The sequence below is a fragment of the Lepus europaeus genome, chromosome 20 (assembly GCF_033115175.1).
Source record: "Lepus europaeus isolate LE1 chromosome 20, mLepTim1.pri, whole genome shotgun sequence".
NCBI classification, from domain to species: Eukaryota; Metazoa; Chordata; class Mammalia; order Lagomorpha; family Leporidae; genus Lepus; species Lepus europaeus.
This window is the reverse complement of record NC_084846.1, coordinates 18,565,703-18,581,804: the sequence shown is the minus strand read 5'-3', so window position 1 is coordinate 18,581,804 and position 16,102 is coordinate 18,565,703.

Here is a 16,102-nt window from a genome sequence, read left to right as displayed (position 1 = left end):
TCTTGGTCCAGCCCCAGTTATTGTAATCATTTGGTGAGTGAACCAGCAAATGGAAGATTCTCTCTCTCTCTCTCTCTCTCTCTCTCTCTCTCTCACTTTCAAATAGAGATATTAAAACTGTCATCTTAAGAGACAGAAGTGCTAACACCGAATTCCAGAATCCTGTTGCGACTGGCATTGAAGGGCTGCTCCATGTGAGTCAGTGAAGGAAGAGGACTGACAGCACACAGGTCCTCCACAGAGTCCCCACCTCTGTGGAGCAGAAAAACAGCAGCAAACACAGCCACACAAGGAAGAAAGCATCTGATGTGCCACTACTGTTGTCTCAGTGGGGGGAGCCAGGCAAAGAGGATCCGTGAGGGAGGGCAGAGGGTCCTGTCCCTGCAGGAATATGCGGGTTTCAAGACTCCTAGGGGCCACTCCTGCCCTCCACAAAATCCTTTGTTTCTCTTCTAAATCTTGTCTGTGTGGTTGACAGTGAGTGTCAGAGGTGGCTGGGAGTAGGAGAGGTAATGTTATACACCTGAAGTAATCCTGAAATCCAAGACAAGTGGACGCATGGTGATTCAGAATTTTAGAATTATCAAGCAAGGCGTTTCCATTCACTCAAAAACATGCCTCCCACATTGCTTCTGCCTTCACCTTTCACAGCGTTATTCAGCTGTTAAGGGTTAGGAAAACGGGAGTGCGTAATGTTGCTTAGTAACTTCTGCTTGTCATTTTGAGCTGCACATTAACAACTTGTAACTTCCCCGCACTGGTCCCAAATTACTAGATTTGAGAAAGAGCACACACCAGCTGATGAGTCACTGCTTTCCTGTCTTCTTAAGCAGAGTCCTGATCACCAGAGGGGTTCTCAGTTGTTACATAATGTTGTTTGCCGTGGCATATCTTGGGGTTTTCTATTTGGCAAATTAGGGGTTTCTTCCCTGTCACCAGTTACAGGAAAGCCCAGCACAAAAGCCATTCTCAGGAGGACTGCTATGTTTGGAGCTGCTGGTCTTGAATGGACTAGCTAAACTATACTAGACAGCACATTGTGAAAGTGGAAAAATTGTTTTTGGGAGATATTAACGCTCCTATCATCCAAGCCACCTGCTGGCTGGTGGTGAATTGGATGTGTAGGTGATGATGCTATCTTTATGAGAGCACTTCTGAAAGAACAGAAACAAATGGAATGATGAGTGAGGCTGTACTAATACTGCTATTCTGTGTGGTTAGATATGCCCTTTGATTCTTAAAGTTAGCAACTTTGTGAGGAAATAAAACAACAAGGATCCATTAGATTTGATGCATGTTTAATAGTAGAAGCAAAGTATCTTCTCCACTAAAAAAGCATCAAAGGTACATCAGAGGAATTGAATTAGCATCTATGTCTTACCATCAGGGAGGATCCTGGACTAAGAATGTGCCATGCATTTTGGTTCCTTAACATCTGTGTTGCTGACTCGAATGAGTTATAAGATGCTAACTAGTGGGACAGGCATTTAGCCTAGAGTAAAGATGCCCATGTCCCTCACTGGTGTGCCTGAACTTAAATTCAGCCTTGACTCCTGACTCCAGCTTCCTGCTAATGCAGACTCTGGGTTCCTTAGCACCCAATTGGGGGATATGGATTGAGTCCCCAACTCTCAGTTTTGGTCTTACCAGCCATTCTGGGCATTTGGGGGGAATAAACCAGTGGATGGAAGTGAATGTGCTCTCTCTCAAATGAATTTTTGAAAACAGTTTAAGGTATATTTAAAAATCCAAACCATGGAAAAATATAAGGAAAACTTTTTGAGGGATGCTAATATGTGTCTTAAAAGAAAACCAAAGTCCTTTCTTAATTTAATCATTAAATGCAATTAAATCATCTTCTATTTTAGGACTTCCTATCATCCTTCAGATGTAATATGTGTTTGGAGTCTCCAGGAGTGGGATTTAGTTCAAACTTCCCTGACCTTATTTAATCACAGTCAGAATCTCTCCTTCTGGGAGCATCTGTTAATATATCTTTGAAAGCCCTAGAGTATAGTTTAGGATGTACTGGTCTCAGCATTCAATTCTTCATTTAAAAATCATGAGCACCTATTATGCATCAGAGTCATAGATTTGGGAAAGAAAATTATGAATAGAACTGAACCCTGACATTAAGAAGTTTCTAAATTGAGGATTGGGGAAGTCTCATTGATTATAAACTGTGATGCTATGGGCTATATGCAGCAAGGTAAACAAGCACATGTTGTTCTAGGAGATGGGGAGAGCAAGAGACCGAGGAATTAATTAGGTCATTTAGAATTCACGTTGGGTCTTGAGGGAAAACTAGGCATTTATTTCAGAAAGGGCAATAAAAGCACTTAAAATATTGTGTCCAGGACAATAAAAGCGTTTATAATATTGTATCCAGTTATCATTGTTCGCTGACACTTCTTTGAAAACCAATATTCCTCTCACATATCCAGGCGTGACTATTGAGTGACAAGTTGGCTATATGGGTAAAGAGATGAGAATAAACCAGGAAAGAGATACATAAATTCGGCAATAGAGTAGACACTGAAGCCTTTGACACAGATAAGAATCCCTGGGAAAATAACATAGTGACAAAGAAGATAATTTAGGAATAAATTTTGATGTATCCCAATATTTTTAGAGATTATTGGAGTGGACAAGTTTGCAAGGAATGAAAATGAATTGTCATAGAGGAGGAATAACATAGTGACTGAAATCGGTGGCCTTTTAAAAACCAGAGAAAATGTCCTGTAAGAAAGACACGAATATTGCTGAGAGGTTAATTTAGATGAAGACTGAAAAGTATCCCTTTTGTCTGAATACAGATACCATTGGTGATCTTGACTAACATGTACTGCTGGAGTTATGGGGGTGAAACTCAGATGAAAATGTGTTGAATGAGTAGGAGTTCAGGAAATGGAAAAAGAGTGACTCATTGACAGGGTTCATCTATGAAGGCTTAAAGAAAGAAAGCTGTTTTTGGAGAATAATTGAAGCTTGAAGAAGCCTTTTTCCTGTGATGGGAGTTTTTAAAGCACATTTCAACATCTCTGAGAAGTGGAGAGTAACTTTAAAATACAAAGAGAAAAGGGGTGTTTGAGGGATAGCTAAGAAAGTGCGATTGAACATCATGCAAGACTATGGGGTATGGATTGACTTGAACCAAAAGGGATCGCTCTATAAAAGAAAAGGGAGCGAGGAAAGAAAGGCAGTCTGAATAGGTGTGTAGATTTTCTAGTGCTGAGTGGAGGATATTTCTAGAATTTTAATTTTCTTTGAATAGTCTGAACAAAGTGGAGAAAATTTGATACTTTTAGATAAAGTTAAAAAGTTTATTGAGCAGAGCCGCTTGCACTAGACCTACGCAAAATTGGGAAGGCTATTTCAATAGACATTCATAAGTTTACATGGATATAAGTTTATGCCAACGCATGACTGTATTCCACTGCATGGAATGTGGCATAGCAGACACAGAGTTTATCCAAAATGGATTGTTTTATTTGCTTTGACTTTTATAATAACACCATCTACCCCTTGGTATCACCTAATACCTTCCTTGTTACTGCTTCCGATTCAGCAAACTGGAGGGGAATATTTCTGCATCTCTTTTTCCTGTCATTGTTAGGCTTGGTTAAGTTGTGTGGGTTGGCCAGTCAACCCTCATGACAGAAACCTTTTTGTCACCTTACCTCCATTGGTATTCCAGTATAGTCCATGTTAAACATTGTTGTGGTGCCATTCAGGATCTTTGTATCATGTGGAACTTCACCCTTGAAATCATGAAATGCGAAACAACAGTCCCATTGCTCTTTTATCTGCTACCAGCCTCCAGTAATTGGACACATCGTTTTGTTCAGTGACTTTTTTCATCCTTCCTCTCCTTATTGTCCAGACAAGAATCCCAAATCTTTATTTATTTGTACTATTCTTCCATTTTATAGCTGGCAAAATCAAAGGAGCAATTTGGCTTTGTTTCTCACTTGGGGTGTTGAATGCTATTAAAAAAAAACAAACACAAAAGCATGAAAACTGGTGTCATAATAAATTTGTGATCCTCCATCTCAGTCTGACTTTGGTAATTTCTCTAAGTGCCCGTGTTTGGTTTCTTTTTCATTCCCACAGCAACATTGCCATAAAGCTGTGCCACATACAGACGTCCTGAATATTATAACCTCTTTCTCATTGTGACTTTTAAAAATATTTTTGGCAATGGCATTTAAACATGGGATTAAATTTGGATTTTAATTAAAAAATGATTACTATTCAAAAAACTGTAGCCCCATTTCCAACCATCTTTTCTGCATCCACTGCTCTCAGACAGAGCATCCTAACATGGTCCCTCTTCATCTGTGCAATGGCAATACCTATTTCCACTCCATTCTCTGCACCCAAAGTACTCTTGATGCTTGTGCTTTTTCACCTCACTTGCACTCCCATGATGCCTCTGTTCTTTTTAATTTTGCTTCACAACAATACCTGGCATGAAACTGTTACCTCAAATAATACCTGAACAATAAATGATTGGGAATGAGCACCTCTCTGGGTCAGCCGTGTTTTCATCCTTTAGTCTACTGTGCTAAACAGGTGAGGATGCATCTCTGTCATCCTGTGAAATACAAGGTACCTGCTCTTAGAGTCCCCATAGAAGTAGAACCAATTCTGAACCAATCCACGCCCTTTAACATGATATCTTCCTGGTACTCAAGAGTAACACGTCTGTTGCCTATTCTTGAGATAATGTTCAGTCATGTTATTCTGTTTTTGAGAGAAGGAGATTATTCGTAATTTAACTAAGTATTGTGATGGGAGCTGCATTCATCCAGTTTTATCAGCTTACAGTAGATTTAGGGATTTTTTTTTTTTTTTTGCCTCGACATTCTGTGAATTGATTATTGGCAGTCAGATTGTGAACCTGGATGTAAAGAAGGGGAAGGATGAGGGTTATTTTCAGTGTTTGACAAGAGTAGTCATTGAGACTTTCAGAGCTCAAAGGAAGTAAACAGAAGGCTCAGAGGTCAAATATGTGGGGAAAAAAAACAGATGATAACCTGGTCTGCTCTTCCAGTGCTTTGTCACTTTCTCAGAGTTACATTTAAATGATGATGTGCCAACAGTAACAGAGATAAAATATTTTCTCAGCCACAGCAAACATTATAAGAAGTGTGAAAAATGCTTACCGAGGGTTTTTAATCATGATTCCAAGGTTGGTTCAGGAGTGGCAGTCCTCTTTTTCAGGTGCCTGATTGCCTTTTTTTTTTTTTGACAGGCAGAGTGGACAGTGAGAGAGAGAGAGAAAGGTCTTCCTTTTGCCGTTGGTTCACCCTCCAATGGCTGCTGCGGACGGCGCACCGCGCTGATCCGCTGATCCGATGGCAGGAGCCAGGTGCTTCTCCTGGTCTCCCATGGGGTGCAGGGCCCAAGCACTTGGGCCATCCTCCACTGCACTCCCTGGCCACAGCAGAGAGCTGGCCTGGAAGAGGGGCAACTGGGACAGGATCGGTGCCCCGACCGGGACTAGAACCCGGTGTGCCGGAGCTGCAAGGCGGAGGATTAGCCTAGTGAGCCGCGGCGCCGGCCGCCTGATTGCCTTTTACCCTATCTTGTCTCTGAGATTCTTGCCATGGAAACAGATGTCACCTAATGAGGTAAATGAAGGTATTTTTTTGGGGGGGTGTGATATTTATCAAACCTTAGCTTCTGATGAATACATTCCCTGCAACTCTATTTTGCAAGTGTACATTTTCATTTATGTGCAGCTTCCAAAATCATAGATTGAGAGTGTCCCTGGAATAGCCTTTGAATTTTTAAAATTTATTTTCTATGTCATTTTACTTAAGCAACATAAATAAGGTTAGCCATGACCTAAAAATATTATACTCAGCTGTTTTGTCTGGAATACAATATAGCATGTGCCCTCATTAATTCCATCTGTGGGACTTTGAAAGGATAACTTCACAAGGAAATGCAGTCTTTGTGAAGTGAGAAGACTCCCAGATTGGGGAATTACATTGGATTTTGTAATTAAGCAGATGCTGATAAGCTCATGTATTTTTAATGCATATATATTTGACTTTTCCTCTTTTTTGTTGGTTTTAGACATCACTGAAACAGGTTAATGTATTCATGGATGATATTTTTTTCCAGGCCAAACAGGAAAATGATTGAAAACTGATTTTAAGTCTGGAGAAAAGATGTCCTTGATAGTCCGTATTGAAGATAGTGTCCAGCTCAGCAGAGTCAAGCTTCCCTTTGTCTTAGGCTGTCCAGATTCCGCTGGCCCCATGTTCTTGTTTTGTCTGCAGTACGATCTTAGGTCCTTATTTTAGGACTCTTTCTTTCAGCCTCTAGCTTGAAGAGACTGAACTATTAATTTATCCTTGAGAAGACTTTTTTTCTTTTTCTTTTCAATACAGCAACTAAACCATTGGTGACTCATTACTACCTAGGAATACTGTTTTCCTCTAGCTGGCTATGCAATTCCAGTTTCCTAAACTGAGTGCTGATTTGCACGATAAGCTGCTTCTTCCATCTCTCATGTCCTTTCCAAGAGGAGTTGGTGACCAGCTGTAGCCAGACCCAGGAGCACAATAACATAAAACCCAGAAATTCTTGGCTATGGTGCACTATGAGGCTGCACCAAAAGGCAAGGAGTCAGCCCCTGGCTTTGCATCCACATGGCTGGCAGGGGTGGGGAACCTTTTATAGTGCCAAGGGCTATTTCCATCTTTATAACATGCAATATTATCCACTTGAGAATCAGCTGTGCTGTAAATTTTTTGAATTCTGGTTCCTGCCTGGGATTACCTGGACAGGGCCAGGCCAGATGATTCCATGGGCTGATGTGGCCTCTGGGTCGGACATTCCCCACCCCTGCAAAGCATCAGAGTCTCTGGTTCTGTACTTTGTAGACTTGGAGAAGGCCTCCCTCTGCATAGCAAGCTGAGATGGGCTTAGGAATTCCCATTGTGTGGAATAAAACAAAACCAACTGCATTCTCCATTGCAGGTTTGTTCATTGCCAGGGGCACTTGCTGGTGAATTAGTAAAACAAAGTAGGTGCTGAACCTGGCTAGGTCATGGTTCTCATTCTTACAATGCTAGATCCGGAATTAGCTGTTTTGTTCTCCACAGCTTAGAGTAAATCATGAGAAAGTCTTTATGAGCCGGGACCAAATAGTGTTTATTGCTGATTTTGCATCATATAATTCACATTTCCTGGTTGCTACAATTTTTATTCAGGCCATACCCACCAAGATGCAAGCTCTACAGTATTGCTGAATGTTTTCGCAATGCTTATGCTGAGAAAAATTCTGACATTGCACTTACTGAGTATTTACATTTATTTCCTGTTTCAATATAAGAGGACTCAAAGACTTACGACATCTTTAAAACTTAGCTTCAGCGCTATCTCTGCCCTCACTGTTCCCAAAACTTTAAAGCTTCTTTACACAAAGATGAAAACAGAAACCAGTCAACAGGGAATTTACAGAATAAGCAAGTGGCCCTAGATTATTCAGTCTTTGTTTGTATTCTAGTTTTACCTCGCCTTTAGGTCTACCAATGGCTTTTATTTTTTTTTTATTAAGATTTATTTTATTTATTTGAAAGAGAGAGGGTAAGACACACACACACAGAGAGAGCGAGAGAGAGGGAGAGAGAGAGAGAGAGGTCTTCCATCTGCTGGTTTGCTCCCCAAATGCAAATGCCCACATGCCCACAACAGTAGGGGTTGGGCCAAGCTGAATCCATGAACCAGGAACTTACTTAATTCACATCTCCTGCATGGGTGACGGAGATCCATGTACTTGAGCCGCCACTTGCCTCCCAGGGCCTGTGTTACCAGGAAGCTGGAATCAGGAGTGGAGCTGGGACTCAAACCCAGCCCCACAATGCAGGATGCTGATGTCCCAGGTGGCATCCTAACCATGACACCAAATGCCAGTTGCATAATGTAATGTAATGTATTCTAAGTAAAACTCCATCCTTACAGTGGTCAGACACATGGCCACCCATTCACACTGAAGATAGAAATGAAGAGGGCCAGTGTGTAAGGGTTGAGATACCCCGTGTGGAGGATGGCTTTTTAAGTGCAAAATATTGCAACCCTGGCAGAGGAAGGGAGAGGAACCCAGTGTTAGGGATGATGCCTGCTGTACTGGGTCTAACATTGGAGCTTCTGTTTCTGTGCGTCAGCACTAATTCCTTATCCAGTTTTGATCTGCTATCAATATGCACCACACTTCAATTGGCCTTAACATGTATTAATAATTTAATAATTTCCTACTTGTCAATTGCACTTACCTTGCATCAATTTGCTCAAGCTCACACTTGCCATTTTTAAAATATTTATTCTTTTTCATGTACTTAAAAGGCAGGATGGCAGGGGAGGTAGAAAAGAGAGAGAGAGAGAGAGAGAGAGAGAGAGGTATCTTCTATCCACTGATTCACTCATTCCCCAAATACTCACAGCAGCCAGGGTCTAGACCAGGCCAAAGCCAGGAAGTTGGAACTCCATCTGGGTGTCCCAAGTGGGTGGCAGGAACCCAATGCTTGAGATCCATTATCTGCTGCCTCCCAGGATGCATTAGGAAGGAACTGGATTGGAAGTAGAGGAGCTGGGACTTGAATTGGCACTCTAATATGGGTGCAGCGATCCTAAGTGGCAGCTTAACCTGCTGCATGGCAACACCCTCTCTACTCTTAGGATTTTTGATGGCTTTACTCCTTGTTGCAACTCCATCCTCTTTTTTCTTTGGGAAGGCTCACTAAACTGGCATTACTTCTATTTATTGAAATAGTCAAATGGCATTTAGCAAGGCACTGGAGAAACAATGCTAGTCAAACACATAAGCAGTTTCTGTCCCCAGTGAGTTTTCAGTTCAGTGACAGTGTTGATATTAATTACCTGTTATTTGACTTAACAAATGTATTTGAAACAACTTCTCAATTCTGGTTCTATTCTAGGCATTGGAAATGCAGGACAAAATAGTATATTCAAGAACTTATATTTTCTTGAAGGATATAGAATGTAGAAATTAAATATGAAATATAACTTTATATATGACAAGGAAAAATAAATAGCAAGAGGAAAAGGAGTAGAGAGTGGGTGCTACTTTACATAATGTGCTAATTTAGATTTTTAAAAAAAATATGTCTCATTCTTCTATGGGCACGTTCTATTTGGAGTGCCTATCAGATATCCCAGTGGTGGCTGGGAAGTGGTTTGGATACACAAGGCTGAGATGAAGGGGAGTGGATAGAGATGAGAATATGGGAGTGCTGTCTAGACCTGGGGCCTGGAAACATCACCCAGTGACTGAGTGTACACAGACAGGGTCCAAGGTTGGGCCTCAACTGCACCAACTTTTTGTGCTGGGTAAGAAGTGAGGGGTCTGCAGAGAACTGAGAAGGGGAAGCAAAAGAAAGTCAAGTGAATGCATTGTGCTATGTGCCATGTACACCCATGTTTCAAGAAGAAAGGCCCAGGGCAGGCATTTGGCTTAGTGGATAAGACACTGCCTGTTGGGCTGGCGTGGTGCAGCAGGTTAAGCTTCTACTTGTGACGCCAGCATCCCATATCTGAGAGACCATTTATGTCCTCGCTGCTCTGCTTCGGATCCAGCTCTCTGCTAATTCACTTAGGAGACGGTGGAAGATATTTCAAGATTTGAATCTCTCGTATCCACGTGGGAGAAGCTGATGAAGTTCCTGGCTCTAGACTTCCTCCTGGCCTGCCCTTGATCATTGCAGCCATTTGGGGAGTGATCGAATGGATGGAATATCTCTTTTTCTCTGTGTCTTTCTCTTCCATACCCGCCCTGCCCCATCACTCTGCCGATCAAATAAATAACAACAATCTTTTAAGAAACTGCAGTTTGGGACACTGGTATCAGAGTGTCTGCCTTTAGTTCCCAGCTCCACTTCTAATACCCACTTCCTGCTGATGATCACCAAGGGAGGAGGCAGATGATGGCTCAGGTTACCACTCATGTGGGAGAGTTGAATTGAATTCCAGGTTACTGGTTTTAGGCTGGCCCAACCTGGCTGTTGCTGTCATTTAGGGAATTCATCAGATGATGTGAGGTCTCTTTCTGTCTTTCTTTGTCTCTCTCTCTTTGCCATTAAATAAATAGAGTTATTAATTTTTTTTTAAAAAAAAGGAGAAACACCTATTGAAATGCATCAGTTGCTACTGAGGGGTACCACAAAAATCACAGTGGAATGACCACTGAATGGAAAAAGATAGGCTTTGTTGACCTGAAAGGCATGGATTTGGTGGGATGGCAGAACAGAATCCTGATCAAAGCAGATTACAGTGTGAATTGTCATTGACATGAAGAGAAAGCAAATGCAATAAGCACACCCACAAATTGGAAATCACATCCAAAATGTTCTAAATATAACAGTATTGTCTGATCCACTCAAGAGGGTATGAAAGGCTTTTTGAAGAAGAATTTGCAACCTGAGGTCTAAAAGATGAGTCAGGATTAACAAGCTAGTAAAGAAAAGATGAAATTGCATTAAAAACGTTCTCACAAGGCAAGTTTCAGGGCTGAAAGAAGTCCATTCTGGCTGGACTGGCTATGAGATGAAGCAGAAGTCAGGTGGCAAGACTGCTTTGTGTTTGACTTGGGAGTGTTGGAAGGAACCAAGGTTCTGAGGGAGGTGAGTCTTTGTGGTCAGACTCATCTGTGGCGATGATGATATTACTCTCCCTGAAACGTATAGGATGGATTTGAGGTCAGCTGCAAGGGAGTTGGTAGGCAGCCAGGCTTGGAGGTCACAGAAATGGGTGGCTATGTTAGGCTGGGAGGGGCTGATGTAAATGGTGAGAATGGTGACATTCTGTGATGTTTTTGACATGGAATTGACGATATCAGCGGGTCTGGAAGGAGTCTTTGAGATGAGGCAGAGAAGTCAAGAAGGACCTTTAGGCTTGGGCCCATGCAGCGGGGCAGCTGGTGCGTTGGGCCAAGGAAGTGTTCTGCTGTTTGCTCTTACTTTAGTGCTTCTAATGAATCCACTTTCATCATGGTGGGTTTAAGGCATTTTTCAGCTTTTCTAATCTGCCTATTAGATTTTTCTAGCATTTTCTATGTATTCTACTGATACCTCTGGAATAGTGTCAAAACTGAATCTCCCGGCCGGCGCCGCGGCTCACTAGGCTAATCCTCCGCCTTGCGGCACCGGCAAACCGGGTTCTAGTCCCGGTCAGGGCACCGGATTCTGTCCCGGTTGCCGCTGTTCCAAGCCAGCTCTCTGCTATGGCCCGGGAGTGCAGTGGAGGATGGCCCAAGTGCTTGGGCCCTGCACCCCATGGGAGACCAGGAGAAGCCCCTGGCACCTGCCATCGGATCAGCGCGGTGCGCCAGCCGCAGTGCACCAACCGCGGCGGCCATTGGAGGGTGAACCAACAGCAAAAGGAAGACCTTTCTCTCTGTCTCTCTCTCACTGTCCACTCTGCCTGTCCAAAAAAACCCAAAAAACAAAAAACAAAAAAAAACCTGAATCTCCCACAGTCCTCCACACTCTCCTGTCTGGGTTGACATTTCCACCATCTTGAAATGCCTCCTCTTCCCCATATCTGCTCTGCTTCTGTGTTTCAGCTAAATGCCATCTGTTGACTTTCTGTCTGTTTTCTCTCACATTTTTCTCTTTCTTCACATTTCTGCCCCTGCCAGGTTATTTCAAACTCCTAAATTTTACTTGACTGTACTCTTGCTATTAATCTGTTATATGGTCTTTTTCATTTTCAGTCTATTCCATGCTTGACACCTTTTTTCCATTTTTTAAATGATTTTTTTAACTTTTTTTAATAAATATAAATTTCTAAAGTACAGCTTTTGGATTACAGTAGCTTCCCACCCATAACTTCCCTCCCACCCACAACCCTCCCATCTCCCGCTCCCTCTCCCCTTCCATTCACATCAAGATTCATTTTCAATTATCTTTATATACAGAAGATCAATTTAGTATATATTAAGTAAATATTTCAACAGTTTGCACCCACACAGAAGCACAAAGTGTAAAAGTACTGTAGCAAATTTTGGTTTCCCCATGTTTGCTCAAAATAATTCAGAGACTCCCTTCTTCCTTCTCAATAAACTGTAGAGTATCCCTCACATTCAGGGAAAAAAAAATCTGTAGCTTCCCCTCACCCTGTCATAGTTGTTAGCCAATGATTTAGTGCTACCTGTTTTAAATCCTGACTTCAGTACTTAACAAGCATGTGTTTTTGCTTGAGTTATTAATCATACTTTTCTATTTTTCAAATGAGATTAATAATAGCACCTCACTTTAATGTCTAAATCCATTGAATTGTCTTAGCAAGATCCATGCCACGGACTTATTTATTATTATTATTAATTTTATTTTTGACAGGCAGAGTGGACAGTGAGAGAGAGAGAGACAGAAGGTCTTCCTTTGCTGTTGCTTCACCCTCCAATGGCCGCCGCGGTTGGCGCGCTGCGGCCGGCGCACCGCACTGATCCGAAGGCAGGAGCCAGGGGCTTCTCCTGGTCTCCCATGGGGTGCAGGGCCCAAGCACTTGGGCCATCCTCCACTGCACTCCCGGGCCATAGCAGAGAGCTGACTTGGAACAGGGGCAACCGGGACAGAATCCGGTGCCCCGACAGGGACTAGAACCCGGTGTGCCGGTGCCGCTAGACGGAGGATTAGCCAGTTGAGCCACGGCGCCGGCTCCCTTCTTCCTTCTCAATAAACTGTAGAGTATCTCTCACATTCAGGGAAAAAAAAAAAATCTGTAGCTTCCCCTCACCCTGTCATAGTTGTTAGCCAATGATTTAGTGCTACCTGTTTTAAATCCTGACTTCAGTACTTAACAAGCATGTGTTTTTGCTTGAGTTATTAATCATACTTTTCTATTTTTCAAATGAGATTAATAATAGCACCTCACTTACGTGGCTACCTTAATGTCTAAATCCATTGAATTGTCTTAGCAAGATCCATGCCACGAATTTAAAATGAAGCAATGCAGCTCCTGTTATAACTCTGCTCGGCTCCCACTATGTTGCAGGCATGTATGCTGGTACATATAGCTACTTAATGTATGTGCCCTGTGTTCTTCCTGTTTCTGCCGTTTGTACTCCTTGTACTCATCTATCTGGAATATTTTCTCTTTCCTTTCCTGGAAGATTGTCCTCACAGCACAGTTTCTTATGGTCTAAATTATTTCATCGTTTCCAGGAATGGCTCCATGCTCCCTCTCTCCAGGAAATATTCTTTTGTCTCCCAGCCCTTCCTCCATCCCCAACTCCAGACTCTTATCCACATGGTTCTGTATTTTGTCATGCATCTTCTTATCCTCACCTATATGCATACCTTTATTAGATGGCTTCTTACACCATGGTCTTTCTTGTGCAGGAAATTTATTCATGTAGCATTCATTGCAATAGTTGTGAATATATGATTGTGATGTCAGTGTGCAATTTCTTTAGCCACCTGTAGATTGTTCTCTTTCTGCTCCTGCACAGACTGGCTTTGGCACAACTCCCCAGCAAAGAACATGAAGTTACCTGGCCCACATAAGACAAGAGATGTCACATTAGCAATCTTCTAAACTAATCAGGGCTAATGTATTTTCCTGTGCTCCCAGGAACTCTAAGTGCATTTTAACTCACTCTTCTGGCAACAGTGGCTCTGCTTTTTTTGTTGTTGTTGTTCCAAGACATAAGCTTCTTGTTTTCCCTTTCGTTTCCCTCAGTTTTATATCAGTTGAAAGAAGCAGTCTCAGGAGTGCTGGTGGAGCACCAGCTTACTCCTTTTCCACCCAGAGATCTCCAACAATTGGCTTAAAAATTTGGCATCAAAGAGAATATGTGATCTCCATTCTGTCTCCTGCCTTATTTCCTCTGGTCTAAGTCTGGCTGAGCCATGCATGGCCCTTTGGAAAATCAGTTGCCATTTTTCAGGATGTTCCAAAAGCGTGAATCAGGATTGATTCTTGTTTTATTCATGGCTATACTTGGAGGTGATTTACAGAGCCTGAGATGAGGGTTGATTTTCCCCTTTAGAGGTTTCGGAGATGTTTTTGTGGAGATTGGGAAAATGTGTTCTAGGAGCAGAGTGATAAATTGAGTACCGCTTCAGAAAAAGTCAGGCTGACGGGGAACATATTTATCTCCACGTCTGGGAAGCAGAGCAGGATAAGCAGAGATCTTTTTAAAAGCTCCGTAAAGACTTTGTAAAGTAATGGAGAAGGTTCATCTGACCCGGCTTTCTATCCATTTCATTTCTATCTTATGGGCTGCTCGGGCTGAAGAGTAAACTGAAATCCACAGTCATTCAAAGATGAGCAGCTTTTGCACCAAATAGGGTAGCACTGAGTGAAACCTGATCACTAAATGGGAACTTAAGGTTCTAACGTGTCTTGTTTAGAGAGTGAAAACAGAATTGGAAACGGTGAGTCCTGAAGTGAATAGAAGCGCTGCATGCAGAATCTGTGCCTGCTAGAGCAGCTATTTATAAGAAAGGGAGAAGTTAGGCAAGGTCAAGGGGGTAGGAGGAAATAGGAGTAGATCCCAGAAAATTAACTTTATCCATTGATGATCACAACCAATTGAGTATTCTACTCAGCAATCTTATTATTTCTGCAAAGCATGTATTCATGCACTCAAACTTGACACTTAACTTTCTCATTTTTTAAAAAAATTTTATTGTACCTTTTTGTGACATACAAAATGATGCTTCAGTACATGTATACAATATGCAATGATACAATCAGGATAGTTAGCATTTTCATTTTCTTAAATTAAAAAAAAATTGGTCTACACATTAAAATTGTACAGTTTTCTGGGATATAATATTGTATTTCAGTGTATGTGTGCACAGGGCACTTAACATCTCCACCTCCATATCCTTACTTCATGTTTGGATACTTTCAGTTCCTATTCTGGTTGATTTTTGCATTTTTCTTAAACCGTAGTCATTTCTTTTCGTTGGACTGTCCAGTAGCTGTGGATGTATTTCACTTAGAAATACAGGAGAGGAGTGAGCATCTCACTTAGGCATTAAGACACCTGCCTCCCACATCAAAGTTTAAAAACTGAGTTTCATTCCCAGCTCTAGCTCCTGATTCCAGCTCCCTGCTAATGCAGACCCTGGAACGCAGTTGTGATGGTTGCAGTGATTGGATTCCTGCCACAAACCTGGGAGATCTAGATTGATTTCCTGGCTCCCAGCTTTGGCCCTGGTCTAGCCCTGGTCATCTGCAGGTGTTTGGGTAGTGAACCAGCAGATAAGAACTCAAGCACTCTCTCTCTCTCTCTCTTTCTTTCTCTCATCCTTTTAAATAAATATAAATAAAATTTTAAGAATAGAAATAAAAAAGAAACATTAAACCATTGAAGCAGGAAATAGAATACTGCCTATCGATCTCTGAATCTGACCTGTCCCCATCCTAGGCTGTGAGCTGTTATGAGAGAGGAATTCATGACTTCAGTGTGCCCTGGTTGTCCAGCAGTTCTCTTTTGTGGACTACCCCTACCCAGTATTCATTTTCATTTATTCTTTCTCTCTAATTCTTCTCCCATCTAGATTCTCCAATACATCCAGATTTAGTGTCTGACTTCCAGAGCTGAAGTTACTCTACTATTAATCATTCACTAAAATCTCTTGCCGGAGACTCATCCATTAAAGTAGTTTTTTAAATAGTATGACTTTCATGAATTGGAAAATGAAACCTTTTAAGAGATTTTTATTCAATTCATTAATGATTCAAAGGAAAATTGGATGATTTGGGATTTAAGAGTTGGTCAGCTAAAGAAATGCAGAAGTGAATTTGCCAAAGAAATACAAAAGTGATTATACACTACAAAACAGTCAGGACTAAAGTTTGAGTTTTGGTATAATATGTATCCTTTATGTTTTTTTAGGAGGAAAATAATTTAAAGTTGTCTCAGAGAAAAACCATGGCATGTTGTTCAGTTTTCTACAACCTACTACTCTTGGAGAGATGCAGTAAAGAGGAAGTCGAACAAAGGGACACAACCAGGGAAAACCACAGGCAGCATATGCCTGGCACACAACAGCCTACATTGTACTAAAATAACACCTGCTCATTTTCAAATGCTGATCAATTTTTCTGGATTGAT